Genomic DNA, 17063 nt, shown 5'->3' on the forward strand with positions numbered 1-17063 from the left:
TACCTCTAGACGACAGACGCTACTTAAAAAAACAACCACAAACCAACAAACTTCAGAAACAACAAAAAAGCACAGTTAGTAACACCATTTCTGCTCTGTCTGGAGTTACATATGCACACAGGTACCTACCAAACCCACCAGCAGCAGTAACTAAGAAATGCATTTCATTCTGTGCAAACAGCAGGCTATGTTTTAACACGCAACGCATCAACTAGTACCATGTTACCAGGTTAGCAACATGGGAAATGAGGAGGGGCTCTTCTGTCGTTACCATCACTGAAGCGCACATTATGTTTGCCAGTTGGTTCAAACATAAAGCAACCCATAAGAGTTCAGCACAATTTGAGACACATCCTTTCACTTTTAAATGTCAGTATGATTTTGCAGTTGCAATTGCCACATGCTACAGCCACATACAGCATATCTATGGCAGATAAATGTAATTTTGATCATTGCAAGACGTCATTAACCAAGTCTCCATGTACACCTGCACATACACACAAGGGGCAGAGCAGTCATTCTAAGTTCGTAGCTATTTTTTGGGAAAAAGTTAAGGATACTTGTTATAGACTGTCCAGCCCCTCGTCTGACACACTGACTGAATGCAATACTTGTGTTTCTAAATATCTACACTTGAATTGTATCTATGATTAAATAATTTTCATCTTTTTTGTCCAAGTTTGTTTATCCTTTGCCTAAGCTTGTTGCATCAACATATTGCAAAATGTTTTGCCTAACCTGCTTATTGGGAGCAGGGAAAAGATGACTCAGGACAATACATAATTAAAACAAAACAAAAAACCCTTTCTGTATCCAACAGCAAAGATATTCACCAGAGAAAATCCCATTTCAGACCAGTTCAAATCTGAAGCAAGGTTTACTAATTCACACTGGAATTTTACCTCCAGACTGGAAATAGAAACAAGCATCAAACAGACTAAGAAATTTCCTGGCAGTGGGAGGTGTTCTGTTGCTGGTTCATTCTGTTCCAGGAAAGTGTTACAAACCCGTTACACAGCAAAGAACAAAAAGTTCATCAGGGCTGGTCTCTGGAAGACCAAACTTTGTAGACAGAGCCAAGCTTACAGCAAGGTTCAAGTAAAATGTTGTTACACAGCCACAGTATTTTGTTCACAAAGGAAAAATGCTAAAGAAAATGCAACTACTAAAAGCATTCTGATTAAGTGAATGGATGGCCCCAGACAGTTTGCATTATAAACATTAATTGCACATTAGCTCAACTAATTAAAGAATAAATACTGTACACGGCAGGAAGCTCCTTCTTAAAGAAAATTCTGCCTTGGGAAATGAGCCAGTTTTTTTTTAAAAAAAACAAAAACACAAACCCTGTAGTGTCAGTGAAATGCCTGTTTCAGCAAGGGGGACTCTGAAAACACCATCAAGCAGATATTACTGCTGTGCCAACTGTGCACAGCCAAAGTGGCAGCGAACACCAGGAAACACTTAATGAAAGGATCTCTTCATTCCCTCTTACTGCCCAACCCAAGTAAAAGCCTCAGATACCACGAGTGAAACAACATGAAAACACAAAATAATTCACTTCTGGAATCTGGCAGAGAGTTGAAGCACAGGCTTTGAGGAGCCAGTGGCTGGGGGGAACATTGCTTTTTTCTAGGTGCCTGCACTGCAGAAATGCTGGAAAACTCTGGGGCAAAACACATCCTTGTGCAAACTCCTCAACTACTCACAACACACCAGTGCCAAAACTGCAAGGAGCTGCCTCAGAGCCATGCCGTAGCCAGACCCTCTCAGTTTTCCCACAGATACACACTGCTGCCAGCCTCAAGGCACCTGCGCAGCAGGGCCCAGCACTGTCACTGCAGTTTTACAGCACGCTCAGACCTTGCCTGGGGCCTTCTGCAGCACGCTTCATTGCAGGAAAGTGTTGGCATGCCCTTCTAGCTCCCTTATAAGCAGTTTCCAAGGAAAAGAGCAAGAATGAGAGATACTCAGGCTCTCACAGCTCAGCTGAGGACAAAACTGAAGGAGTGTAATGACCTAGTCTGACTCTGGGAGATGGTCGTGGTGGTGATAAGCGCTGTAAGGCTTAAAGATGTAACAACAAAGAAAAAACAAAAAAACCCACCACATACCCTGCAGCACCTTACCAGAGCAAAGTCTACCTGGCAGGAGCCAGGCTAGCATTCAGACGGCCTGAATCCCTGTCCAGTGCTCAAGAGACAGGGTAATTTTGCATCTAGCCAGCATTACTAAGGGAATTTGCAGTTGCTGACAAACGTATCTTCTTAGGAAACATGCATACGTAAAAATAAGAGATCAAAAATATTTCAGACATGAACGTTAGCTTTCTACACCTATGTACACACAAAGACTTTGCTTTCTTAAGTACAGAAGCACATTTTCACCAGTGCAACACTAACCAGTTAATACAATACCAGTTAAAAATCAACATGCCACATCAATTTGTGTGAAAAGAGTTGTACTGATACATGCGGGTTCACATCCAAGCTCTGCCATAGACTAGCTACATAACCTCAGGCAAGGCAGCTCCTTTCTCTACTTCTCAGATCCAGGAAAAGTCATTTTTCTTCTGTCTTTTATCTGTTCTCCATTTAGCTCATTGGGGAAGCTGCTTTTGCAATCAGCCTTTGTGCAACAATGAACACATAAAACATTCAGTCTCTGTTTAAACATTACAGTGCAATATAAAAAAATAATCATTAAGTTATTAATTTGCTTAACAGTCTCTTTTTCTCTCTCTGTGTAAACACACTTTGAGTTGGAAGAGGTTTCTTTCAGCAGGGAGGTAAATTTGTACTCCCTTGTAAATGGAAAGATCACATGCCAGTGTATTCATAATATTGAATAATAAACAATTGATAAATTTCTTGACAAGCACCACAAATCTTCCATGCAAGTCATGCACATCTTAACGGCCAGTTCTGTTTGGAGGACTTGGAACAACTACAGAGCTAGCTCAGATGCCATTTGGGTTTCACTGATAATCAAATGCTGCAACATAAACACACTAATTGCAGTATCTTTTCCATTGTGTATGGTATCAAATATGCATGAATCTCCTGTCCTTGGGGATAGCTGTTGTGGACAGGGCACCTTGTAACACTGCAAGTGCATCCAGTGACAGCTATTAGAGGAATCGCTTCTCGCGGTAAGGGCAGTCTGAGTATTCTGACTGAGAAAGGGTATAAAGGGTTCCTGAGATCATATTGGCTGCTAACATTTTATTTTATTGCAATTTGAGGGGATTAGGGAAATCATATCCCCCACCAGAGACTTTGTTTCTGGCAGGTATCAGTGTCATATTTACTTTGTGCTAAGCCTGAGGGAACATTTAAGAGCACTGGCAGGGAACAAATGCATCCCCAGGAAGCCTGGGGTTTGTCCACATTGCCTGGTTAAGCCACACAAAGCAACTCCACCATGTGCAGTCTTGGGAACTAGCACTCAACTCGACTGGCAGAGCAATATATCCTCATACGAAACAGGTAATCAGGAGAAAAAGCAGCCATGCTTAGCACTGCAACTTCTGTGGATTCATAAATCCACCGTACAGCCTGCTCCTGAGATAGCTGAATACACATGGGGCTCTGATATATGCAGCTAGCGCCAGGCTAATAGCGCAGTCCATAAAAACAGAGGCAGAAACTTCTCTTAAACCATCTCCCTAATTTATATGTCACTTATGAAGATACAAGCTTTCATTCTACTCTGCATTAGGGCTGGTGTAACTATCACCTCATTATCATTGTTACATCTCCAGTGCAGGTACAAGCAACATAAAAGTTCAGCTTCCACCCCCCTCACCCTAGCTCTTAAACACAGGCTCAGTGTTGAATTCTTGGTATAATTTCTGCCTTATTGGGTTTGTGTCCATGTTGTTGCACTGAAAGAAACACCTTTTTGTATCTCACTCATTCCTTTTTTTCAAAGCCAAGCTCTGCAAAATCCCTGCTGTTCTCCAGTTGCATGGACACATACACACACATGAAAAATGTGTGGTTTAAATCACATAATGAGTAAAGAACAGAAAATGGTCACAATCCGCTTGCCCAGCCCATCTCCCACACACATGAAAGTCAGAAGGATTTATTACATCTTATACCACCTCTCATACCCCCTGCTGCAGCAGCTGCCCTGGCACAAGTGAGCATGGTATCATCCAGGCTCACAAAGCGTGTTCTCAGTGTCCCAGTGGTACAACGCAGAGTTACCGCTCTAAGGAGAAGCTCTAGATGTCCCACATACAATAAACAGCGTTGAAATAAAAGCTTTCCTGATTTATGGGTTCTCTAACACAGTGGGAGTTGAAAGACCTTCTACTTTCAGTAGACTCTTAAAACAGTCTGTGCAGAGGAAGGAATGAACCCAGAAGAACACAGTATTTCTAGTATCCGTTTTGAATTTTCAGCTGGTTTAGTTAAATATCTGAGACCTAGTGACCCAGCGACATACTGGGTTTATTGCTAGGGATGGGGGTGGGGGGGCTGGGGAGCAGAGCAACTTTCTTCCAAGCAGAAGCTGGTCTTTCTTAGTTGGTATTTTTCTATTCCAGTTGCATCCATAACAGATTCAAAGCAACTTGCATCTCAAGCAAATTGCTGTAATTAGATTTTAAGAACGGGCTGGTACTTAGGTTTCATTTACAAGTATTTTAAAACACAGAGACGATTAGCAGCATTATCCATGTTACTGCTTTAGGGGGAGTCTTAATAAGTTTAGAAGAAGAAGAAACCCCACAAAAGGATGAGGACAGTAGATATGGTAACACTGTGCCTTAGCTCACGGCATGCAAGTGCACAAGATAAAGACAGAGGCACGCTCTGCCATGGCCTCTTCCGCAGCTGGAGGTGGGTATCTGGAATGCTGATAAGCTGCAGACCGAAAAGCTCAGGTTTACAAGCATAAGGAAAGGACAGGGCTGAACTGTGGGAGAACATCATGGTAAGTAACTCTTCGCTATCAGCTACTTGCACCCACATCCTGCACCTTTTCCTGGGTTCCTCCCAGATTCCTGTTCTACCTTTCTGCTGGCAAGCCCTCACTCTGCCACCAGAAGCTTGTTTTCCTGAGCAACTGCAGAACTAGCTAGTGGGGTTCAAACCAATTCCCCCATATCCTATCTTTCTACAGCTCTACCCACCTGATTTGTTTAGATTCTGAGAAGAGCAAACACAGCAAACAGCTGTGGGAAGAACACTGATTTGTCCCATGGCATACTGGTGTGTGCAATTTGGGAGATAAAACAGAAAAGTGAAGAGACAAGGGAAGAATTGTTCTCCTTCATTCCTGCACACATTTCCAGATGGCTAACACCATTTTCTCTGCTGCCATCCACCATGTGCTTAAACGTATTCCCTTTGCTCCCATCAGTTTATTCCACACTCGTGCCTGGTTTTGCTCAGGTGCCACGCAATGCTCCCAGGAGATTTCAGACCCCAAGCTCGGACTGCACAGGTTAAAGGTGACTCTTGTGAGACACCAAGGGTTGTTCTCTCCCACTCTCTGCAGAAAGAAACAAAACAAGTGCCTGACCAAATCAAAAACAAAGAAAAATTTAATAGGGACAGGGAACTATGGCCCAGTCACAACTAACTGGGGCAGCCCATGCTAAGATAGTAATACCCCTCTTAGCCCTTCATTCAGGCTATTCTCTGTCATGGGGAAAGAGGGCTATTTTCTATTTAATTTCAGCTATTTAAAAATTATTACCATCTATAAATGTGCACTTCCCAAAGACAAATAATGCTAACACTGCTGAAAGAGCATCGATTCCATAAAATGATCAGAAGAGAGTGCTTAATTATTTTCCAAGGAAAGAAAAAGAGTATGGTAATACCACAGATTTCAATTACATAAGATCATTTTTAAGAAAAAAGGCCTTCATGTCAATTCTAGGTCCTCCTTCTTTCACAGCCTGACATATATTCTTTAGTCAGTTTGTTACAGCTTCTCATAAACCCCTTTTGAAATTTAATGCAAACTACCCTTCTTTATTAAGCATTTTAATTCCAATGTGGGTTCTGTATTCCCCAAGGCAAGCATATGCATGAACTGTATTGTGTGTCTCCTGGGTGCTTGTAATAATTACTTTAACAGACACTAAAGTGATAACCATAGCATTAATTCTAGTCTATGATTTGACCCCAAGTTACTATTTTCCTATGCATGTTACCGTGCATGTTGATGTTGAGTTTGCTTCTTTTGAACAAATTGTCAAGAAGTATGTTTTAAAGTACAGAGAAGCCTGATATTGGGGGATAGAGGGAATTTATTTGATAAGAAGCATGCATTAGTGATCCACGCAGCAATCCTGCAGGATTCAATCTGCATCTCATCGCAAAGAGAACTGGTCAGAGGTGCATACAGTCCTTGACTACAGTTTCTTTCAGATAGGCAGAAGTACTGCTCCACAAAGAAAAGCATGCAGCCTGTGTAGAGTTAGATTTCTCTGTTCTCAGAACAACTTAATTAAAAATCTCCAAGTATCTAAAGAACAAGTATCTCATTGTTTCAGGATCAGCACAGGAATTCATCAGAGATGGCCAACTAATAGTACAAAGGAGACAAGATCTACTTCGTAGGGTAGGCTTATCTGATTTCTGGAAAGTAGCAGCAGTCAGGAGGTCAACAATTGCAGGGGGAAATGCATGTGCATTTTGGGAAAGGTGCAGGGACTAGTGTAGCCAGTTTCTTGGGTTTAGCACAGTATCATGCAAATATTAAGTCTATGATTTGAACACATGGCTAAAAATAAAAGTGGCCTTAGAGTAAAAACATGTCAGGCCAGCCCCTTTCCAAGTAATTAAGAAAAGGATGCACCAAAAACGGGAGCAAATCACAGTACAAATCAGTATGAGCAGCTCCTTGAACACCAATATTATAAAGTACAAAGGGAAAGACAGACTCCAGTTGCGATTTATGCAGAGAGAACTCAAGCTGCCAGAATTAAATTGTCATCGGAATTGCTAAGAAACTATGGATGACAATCTTAACTCAGAAAAGATGCATCCAACACAGATAATTCTATATTAGAGCTCCTGTGTGTGATAAGGAGTAAATTGATCACAAAGAAAGGTATTATCCAAACAAGAAGTGATCATGACTTGATTGCATTTTCCAAGTGCAAACAGAAGACTTTTTACTTTGCTAAAACTACTAATACACTCTTGCTGCTTAAAAGGGATCAATTTCATGAAGCTGGGGAGGAGGGCAGGGAGTAGAAGAGCCAAACCAGTTGGGAGAAGGAATTTTAGAAGAAAAATGTTACAATAATTGGGAACAGCTTAAGAACATTTTTCTGGATGTCCAGAAAACCCACAGTCTGAGTCAAAGAAAGCTATAGCTGCTAAAAAACACAGTTGGCTTAGGGGTAAGTGGAGGTGGCTATCAAAATACCCCATATAACAAACACAAGGGAGGCAAAGCTCTTGGTTGTAATACAAATCATGATACAGAAAATACAAAAAATGTACAGGAAAGCTATAGATTTTGTCTTTTGTCCAGCTGTGAAAAAAAAAAAGCCAACAGAAGAAAGTTTTTAGATATAACAGGAATAAAAAAGAACTGTATAGCAATACTCTTTATACGCACATTGAAGTGTCAAATGGTCAAAAATAGAAAGGAAAATGTTTTCAGTAAACACACTGCCTCTATATGAAGAAAGGTTGGACAATGCACTCATATCTGGTGATAATGATGATGAATACTGTATTCAACAGTAGACAAGAAAAGCTTTAACCAAAAGCTAGAAGACTGGAAGAAGGTATTTTAAGATCAGCAAAAATAAAGACACTCTTACATACAAGAGTTTTAAAACATGGTCAAAATGCAGGGGAGGACCTCTCTCACAGACTATTCAGTAGAATCTTTAGAGCACCACAGCATTTCTAGAGGGGTGATGGAGGCCAAAGCTGCTCTAACATTTAAAATTTAGAATCACGGAGGCTGATCTCAGGCACGTCAGTCTGCCAGTTCTGCAAAGGATAGGGGCACCAGTATCAGGAATAACCTTAACAAGATTTCTGCAATAATAGCATAATTAATACACGTGGGTCTATGGAAAACAGAACTCAAAATAAGGACCTTTCTATGGTTAGCTGATGCAGACAATGTTTATATAGTATGCAGAGTCTGCTGTAAAGCTTTCATCTTATGCAAAGTTTTGATTAAAATACTAGACAATATATGTCAGCATAGCCCATATTAAATGGTTAAACCTCCAGCCACTTAGACCTAAAGCTAAGCAGAAAACCACCTTCAAATAATTACTTTTCTTATAGTACCATCCAATAGCTGTTATTTCCTCTGCTATTAAATATTTCCCAGTCACATTAATGAAGACTTTGTTTCTAAAGGTTATTAGGAATGATTTTTATTTAAAAAAAAAAAAAAAAAAGAAAACCAGAGTTGTAAAAGGAAAAGGAGGGATTCCATATAGGGAGCTTTCTGTATTGCCTGGTAAACTGAGCACAGACAAACAAGATGCTATTTCAATAGAATATGTTTAAGTTTACACACACAGTAAGGAGAAACAAAAGTCCACACTTACAGAGGAAGGAGGCTCTTCCAGGAGGATGTGCCCTGTAGAAGTTATGATGCAATATGGCTCCCTGGGTGCAGTGTTGACCAAAGCAGCCATGTGTTCTTCAGAGGTGAAAATACAAGATCAGGGAGGAGTAGAGAAGTTATATCACCTCCGTGTCTGGCACTGCCATAACTACCCCCAGAATACTTGTTCTGATTCTGGTATCCGCAGATCAAGAAATGTGTGTTTGGGAAAGTTCAAAGAAGACCCATCACATTTTAAGAGGTAAGAACATGGGTGTAACAAAAAAAAAAAAAGAAACACCACACACACAGAGAGCACAGCTCAGTGAGCCCCAAAAATGTCTTATTTACCAGTATGTTTGCTGGGTGTGTTATCAAAAATGGAATGAGGCTACATACACATACTGGATCCAAACAAAGTAGCAAAACCACTTTAATATATAATTAATTCTTAGTGAGGATCTACTCTGCCATTCATTACGTGCACAAGCATAGTATTGATTCAATTGCCAGCACTAACAGAAGTCACATACACATTCATTGCCATATGTATATAGCTGTTAGCCGTTTTATGAGTTGTTTCTGCCTACAGGAATGCTGGATAAGATAGGAAGACTAATAGTGACCACTCTTTACTACTACAGTGTTACAGAAATGTTTGAATTAGTGCCTTCATAAACATACAGCATATTAAATCACTGTAGTGACATTAGAATTCTTAAGGGAACAGAAACATGAGTACTTCTAACCTTTAAAATAAAAAAATACCCTGAGTTCAATGATATTTGGCGTTTGCTAAGAAAGTTCAATGCTGGGATAAGAGACTTTTACAATGAAATGTTCCCATTTATGCATACCACTCTACATTCATTGCCAAGGTGACATCTAACCTACAATATGAGGATCAAATTTTGATTCAGAATTATTTATTTCAACAGCAGGTACAAAGCAGTCTTTCATAGCAGCTCATTTGCTAAGGAATATCTTCGTAAGGACAAACACTCTATAAAGTGATTTGCACCATCATAAAACAGAGCTGCACTACAGATCAGAAATGAAAACAATACAACCCCCCTCCCATTAATTCATTAATTAAATGCATTGCTAAGAATAAAGTTTGCTGCTTTGATTTGTGAGTGTTAACAGTCACCAGCAACAAAAACGGCCTCAGAGGTATCGGTCATTGTTGGAAAAAGGTTTCTTTGAAAGGTAGGTTACCAAGGGAAGACTTTCCAGACATATTTATAAATATAAATTAATTTTCTAGAAGACACCTTCTTGCTATTGGTCTAGTGCTGATACTCCATCAGAGATGTGTTACAAAACCAAAAGACTTTTTGCATCATCGAAACATAGTTTATTCTCTAATTCAGCAAATATTCCTATATGGTACATCCAGCTGCCTGATTTAGCAAGGTTTGCCTGTTCCTGCTTTCAAAATAATCACAGAGTGGTCAGGGTTGGAAGGGACCTCTGGAGATCATCTAATCCAACCCCCTGGTAAAGCAAGTTCTCCTAGAGCAGGCTACACAGCATCTTGTCCAGGTGGGGTTTGAATATCTCCAGAGAAGGAGACTCCACAGCCCCTGGGTAGCCTGTCCCAGTGCTCCATCACCCTCAAAGGAAAAGTTTTTCCTCATGTCCAGACAGAGCCTCCTGTGTTGCAGTTTGTGCTTGTTGCCCCTTGGCCTGGTGCTGGGCACTATTGAAAAAAGCCTGACAAACTTCCTGAGGATACACTCAGTCCTTCATCCAGGTCATTGATGAAGCCACCAGCTGGTGGGCTTCGAGCCTGTACAGGTCTAGTTGGCTCAGAGCCCATGTTTGGTATATGGGCAAGTAATAGCCGCCTTGTGTTTGCACAACACAATAAAAATCCTTAGTACATCAGGAAGTGGGAAATAGTAATTGAGAAACTATTCTCACACAGCCATTTTTCCTGCTTCTATCTATAATTTGCAAGCTGGATATTTCTTGTGCTCTGCAGTCTACAACTACTGTTTTTCTGTAACTAGAAGCTTTGTCTACGATACCTTCTTATTCACAGTTGCAAACTGCATGCGCACAGTATGTTCTTCTGTTTTCATGGCATATTGCAGTTTGAGTAACAGCACAAAGGACAAGATTAACTGTTAAGGTACAATTAATCTTCCTTTATTCTATTGATATAGTCTATAAAGTTAATTTTTTCACCATTATAGCTTTTCTGGTTAAGGCATGCTCTCTTAATGCGAGACACCTTTACATGAAAGATTTTGGTTCATTTACATTTACTCTTTTCTTCATGTTGTTGGTACCAAAGTTGGTCCACTGAGTTTTGAGCATTAGATTCTTTTGGACTATGTATGTATAATAGCTTATTTCATCAGCACACATACCACTCATTTTAACTCATATTGAAAGTGAAAGTTAGGTTGTCTTCTCTTCCAGTGATCAAAGAAGTGCCTCTTGAGTAGATGATTAATTGGTGTTTAAGCAGACAATTAAATACTAATATAGGTCTTACAAACACAAACTTCATCTGCCAGGGCCCAAGACAGACTGATATTTGGATCTTCAAATATAACAAAGCAACTATTCCCAGCAACTTCTGCCTTAAACAGTAACACTTCCAAAAATTACACCATAAAAATGGGACACCTTTGATCATAACACAGACTTGTTGCCACTTCTGAGGAATAAACATAAAACCAACCGAAAATGAAGGATCATGCCAATAGATCCAATTTCATTCATTTAGAACTCTATCAATTTTCTGAGGATTTGATCAGTACCTGGGATTGCATCAACTAAGAACTTGTATTTTAGAATAAACTCATGCAGCTCCCCAGGTGGAGTTAACTCAGTTTTGCAACTAAAACCATACCCAGAAAAATCTGATGCTAATGGAAATATTCCACCATTCACTGGAGACCCCCACCCCCCCTCCTCTCAAAGCTACCATTTTTCCATCATTGCTAAATACTACCTGTCAAGAAAGAGTTGCATTTGATTGAGATGCGGAGGCATCAATAAAATAATTGCTGATGTCAGATAGCATTCTTTTCTTAGTGTTCATTCCCCTGTATGACTTAATTAACAATGCCTTCACATCAGAATAAATCAGCTTTTTTTTTTTTTTAATTTATTTACCTGGTGTCTTCAGACAATTTCACAACTATGACATGGAGGTGCCTTTATTATTTCTTTAAGAGCATTAGGCAGGTGAGAAGCATGTTTGAGACTGAGACCCCAAAATCCCTGGTGACATGACAGAGAAACGGAGAGGCAGATGGTGTTTGAGCCGGTCTGAATTCATGGATGCCTCAGAGATAAGGCTTATGTGACAAAGGAATTGGAAAGCAACTTATTAGATGTGCCACAGCACAGAGAAAGACAATAAAACCCTAACAAATTAGATGCTATAATAATGTTAGGGGCATACAGGGAAGAGTCAAGACTGACATATGAACTGTCTCCTTAGGACAAATTGTTGCACTTTGTTGAACTGAATGGACAATAAAATGTGTGGTTTTAGAATTTCACTTAGAAGAACTGAATAAAGTTTCCCTCCAGCATAACTTCTACTTACAGCAGCTGAGGATGCCTGAGGTAGAAAGCAGAGCAAAAAAGAAGCCACACTTCTATGCTCATCTGCGTTCCCACTAGAATGAGAACAGCAGATTTTCCTCTGCAAAGCACTTCAGCAGTCAGACAATAATCTCGTTTATACCCGTGCAAACTCAAAATGACTCCTCTGATGCTAACAAAATCATTCCAGATTTGCACTCCTGTAAGCAAGATCAGCTGCTGGGACTGTTACCTTCACCCAGCAAAACCACTCTGCAAACAGCTGATACTGTGAAGCAGAGCATTTTCCCAATCACAGAATCACAAAATAGACAGGGTTGGGAGGGACCTCTGGGGATCATCCAGCCCAGCCCCCGCCACAGCAGGGCCGCCTGGGGCAGGTCACACAGAGCCACATCCAGGCGGGTTCTGAACGTCTCCAGAGGAGGAGACAGCGCAGCCTCTGCGGGCAGCCTGTGCCCGTGCTCCGGCACCCTCCAGGGAAAGGAGTTCTGCCTCGTGTTCAGGTGGAGCTTCCAGTGCCGCACCTTGTGCCCATTGCCCTTGTCCTGCCGCTGGGCACCACTGAAAACTGGCTGCAGGTACGCTCAGTCCCTTCATCCAGGTCACTGATAAATAAGCTAAAAAGGAATGGAACAGTGTTACCTGGGGAACACTGTGAGCTACAGGCCCCCAGCTAGACACTGTGCCACTGATCACAGCCCTCTGAGCCTCTCTGCATGTTCTGACAACATCCCTATATTCCTCCCAAGTGGCCTGTCCCTTTTTCCACATCCCATAAACATCCTTCTTCTGTTTGAGTTTTCCCAGAAGCTCCTTGCCCATCCATGCATGTCCCCTGCCTCTGTTTTGCTTGATATCTTACTCACAGGGATGCAGCTATATTGACCTTGGAGGAAGCGATGCTTGAATATTAGCGAGCTCTCTTGGACTCCTCTACCATCCAGAGCCCTAACCCATGGGATTCCTCCAAGTAGGTCCTTGAAGAGGCCAGTTAGCTCTCCTGAAGCCCAGGGCTGCAATCCTACTTATTGCCCTGCTTCATCCATATGGGATCCTGAACATCTCATGGTCACTGCAGCCAAGACTGCCCCAGCCTTCACATCCCCAACCAGCATTTCTTTGTTTGCGAATACAAGCTCCAGGAGCACGCCTTGCCTCACTGGGTCCTCCACCACCAACCTCCTTACAGACAACGTAAGCACAAGCTAAGAAAGTTACTGTGAAATTTGTTACTTATTTTCTCATTTCAAAATGCAGCTTAAACCAGTTGCTTTAGACAACAGAATAGATAATCAAAAGGCAACTAATTGCCCAAGTAGAGCATTTCACAAGGTATGATAGAATGCAATCTGTGTGCCAGTAAAAGATCCAGGTAGAAACTGCTACAAGACACAGATGTTATTCCTTAGGCCCATGCCAGACAGTATTAATAACGAGACACAGCAGGTTTTCTTATCATTTACAAGAAAATGGAAGTGATGTAATAATTTCTCAATGGTAAATAAGTATATGGAAGCAGAAAGGCAAGTTTCAAATTAGATTCAGTGTTAAGCTGTATTAGTACTGCATGGACATCATCTGAACTGCTGATTATTAAAAGTTCCATATGAAAAATAAATTATATTTATGAGGGGTGAAAAAGCCTTTGCTTTATTTCATCCTCACTTTGAAAAGGACCAAAGTTTAAGCCACAGAGAGCATACAGATGTCCTCCCAATAAGCCCATGTTCAAGGATCTCTGTGCAGCTTTAAAAATGCACTGAGACCCATCGTTACCTACTCCCTTCATGCCCCTCAGAAGCAGAAACTACTCAGAACACTGTGCTCCTCCCTGAGGAACTGTTAACTGGATAGTTGAGAAATTGCCCATTTCCCTATTTGTGCCATGCCTGTCAGTGATTCAAGGACCAAAACCCAGCTTTCTCATAACCCATTTCATTTTCTTCTTTTGCCATAGAAATCTCCAAGTCTACATAAACCCAGAGAAAGTGAGATTTTTCTTATCTACCAAATCTTCTTACAACGCTGCTCCATGAACTAGAAAGCAGCCTCCCTCTTTGAGGCTCCAGTTCAAACCCAGGAATGAAATCCTGTGGCCCTATAGAAGTGGCTAGGGAAAATTTTTATTGGAGACATGCTTATAACCAAGCAACCCAGTCCTCCTAAAAATATCCCATGGGAGAGTCATTAGTCTAATTTGGGTCTGTGACTAACATGCATACGTTATAGTCACTTGTCTCATGCTTCATAGGCTTCCAAGTCTATACATCATATAGGGCAACAGTAAAGTCTAAATAACTTTTTACAGGTTCATTTATCTTCTTTAGAAAACCTAGATGCCTGACCATACCATGTCAGTGTTCATTTTTATTTTTTTTAAAGGTGGGAAAAAAAAGGAAAAGTGCTGAGGTTTATTCCTTATGGTAAAGGTGGCAAAATTAACTTCTTACGTGTTCATAACAGCTCTACTGTGACAGATACACTGGAAGTTTTCCCTTATGTCTCAAGGGCTGCACTCCACTCACACTTGTCAGGAAAGCCTCTAATGCAACGACACCCTTATCCGTTTTATAACAGGTATTATTGGCCACTGAAGCATTCATGCTGGCTCTCTGTGAAACTCTTACAGCCTGCTTCTTATCTTACTGCAGCTGAAGGAATTCAGGAGAAACTTCCCAGGCAGTACTGAAATTACATCAATCCAAGAGAAATCAAAATGAGAGCTGCGGCCTCATCGTGCCACTTAGAATTTATACTATCCAACAGGCTCATTAAACGTCAGTGAGTTTATGGCCTATTAAAGTTAATGAAAAATGCTTCAGATTTCCAACAGATTTTTGGTGTCAATTTACTGCTTCTCTGCAGAACAATCCCTTTATTCTGGTCAGAGGCGCCATGGCCTTTGACTTTGAAACCCCAGTCCCGGTCCATATGAGTCAACCTTCCAGGTAAGCCTGCCAAAGCCAATTAGGTTATGGCATCCAAGTACATTTTAAGCATAACTGTTTAAGCAGACTGTAGGTCTGTTGCTTGCTACAACCAAAAGTAAAACTTTTGGAAGTAACATTAATTCAAGCCCCATACACTCCCTCTTTTGCAGTTTTAAAAGAAGCCTGAGGGTAGTGCTTTTACTTATTATGACAGGCAGAGTTCTCAGCATCTGTTTAAACAAAACAGAACAAAGGGATTATCTGTTGCCATGCAACCAATAAAAATGATACTCTTTAATAGCTGAGACCAGAAAAAGCAGCTGCCATGGAGAAATTTTAAAGAGGGAAAAAAAGGGTTAATGCCTTAAGTCAAATCAAACCACTTTTCAACAGAGGGAAGGCGAGCAAATCTTTTATGACCATTATAATACGAAACTCAGCATGGCTGGAAAGAGCACTGCTTTTAGAAAATTCTTCCAGTAGCTACTAGAATTGCTGTTCTTACGCAAATAGGCTAGATTTTCACTTCCCTGACCGTGTTGTGTTTGTGTTGCCTGTTTTTTTCCATATCACCAAAACACCTGACCTTTCAATCTGTGGGATAGAAGCTAAAGCACACTATAGGACAGTTCAGGCCACCTCCTGGTTTCAACACCTGGAGGTCTTCAGAGAGTAGCTAGATTTTCGTATATGCCAGCTGACTTGGACATAGCTAGATAAGACAGAGAAAAATCAGAAAGAGATCTGGAGTAGGATCAAAGGAATCGCTTGTTTACTTTTCAGGAATTAGTCTGATTATAGGGCACAGTGTCTAGAAAATTCTTAGAGGAACAATTTTAACCAAGATAACGCACCTGGTATAGATCACACAACTTTACTGATGCCTGTAGAGCAATGCCAGTTCACAGCAAGGGGATTTGGGTTGTTTGAATATTGGCGATGTTAGACAGCACAATTAGTGGCTGAGATTTGCAAGACCGCAAGACACAGTTAATGGGAAGGTTTAAAGCTAACACTCTCATATCCCTAAATGCCTTTCAAACTCTCAGCCATAGTGTTACCTACCTTAGAAGTTTAATAGCAATTAAAAAAAAAAAAAGAAAAAAGTCTTTTTGAATATCAAACCCATCTAGTGGATCAGAAAAAAACATGAAGCAACCCATTTTTATAAGATGATACTGTTCCCTGGAGAAGGAAAAAAGTGCTGAAGCCCTGGCTGCAAAAACTGTTCTCCAGAGGATTTCAGCAGAGGTTTGAAGTGTCTGGAAAACTAAGCTGTTTAGAAAAGTACAAGAGCTCATACATTATCTATAGGATATTATATCTAAATATTAGATAAGTCTTACACATACCTAAAATTAAATTTGCTGTTCCATCCAAGGCCACTGCCAGTGACAAGTATCTGACCCACCTCATTCCATGTTCTTACGCTGTATACATTTAAGCCATCTGGGGAATGCTGCAAGGAAAAGTTACATCACCCTTCTGATTTCTGAAAGCAGCTACCTTCAACGATTTCACAGACATGTATCTACCCTTTAGTAAATATTTTCCAATGACAGTCTTGACATTAACAGTGCACAAGGTCACAGAACTAACCAGTAAATGAAGAATACCTCTGTTGTTCCGGAATCATTCCAACCTCTAATCAGCAGATCTGGTTTTGCATTAAGAAGAAATTGAAAATGAAGCTTCCATAATCTCTTCCTGGGTCTCAGCCTAAGCTGAATGGAGCTAGCAGGAGCTTTATTTTAAGGTTAGCTTCCTTTGGATCAAATCCATACTAGCTATCTTTGAACATCCTTTATCCAGATATCTAGCTCTGGTGGCATCACTTCGGAAAAGCCTAGAGATATTGTAAATCCTTATTTTGTTTTTTAGGACAGAAGCAAACGCCTGTCAAGTTGAAGCCAAATTGCTTTAATACTAAGTCATCTCAGCCTGTTTTTGTCTTCAATGCCATGGAAGTTTTGTTTAGAAGCAGTTAACAACATGACAATAGAGGCTTGT

The sequence above is a fragment of the Falco cherrug genome, chromosome 4, assembly GCF_023634085.1.
Source record: "Falco cherrug isolate bFalChe1 chromosome 4, bFalChe1.pri, whole genome shotgun sequence".
NCBI classification, from domain to species: domain Eukaryota; kingdom Metazoa; phylum Chordata; class Aves; order Falconiformes; family Falconidae; genus Falco; species Falco cherrug.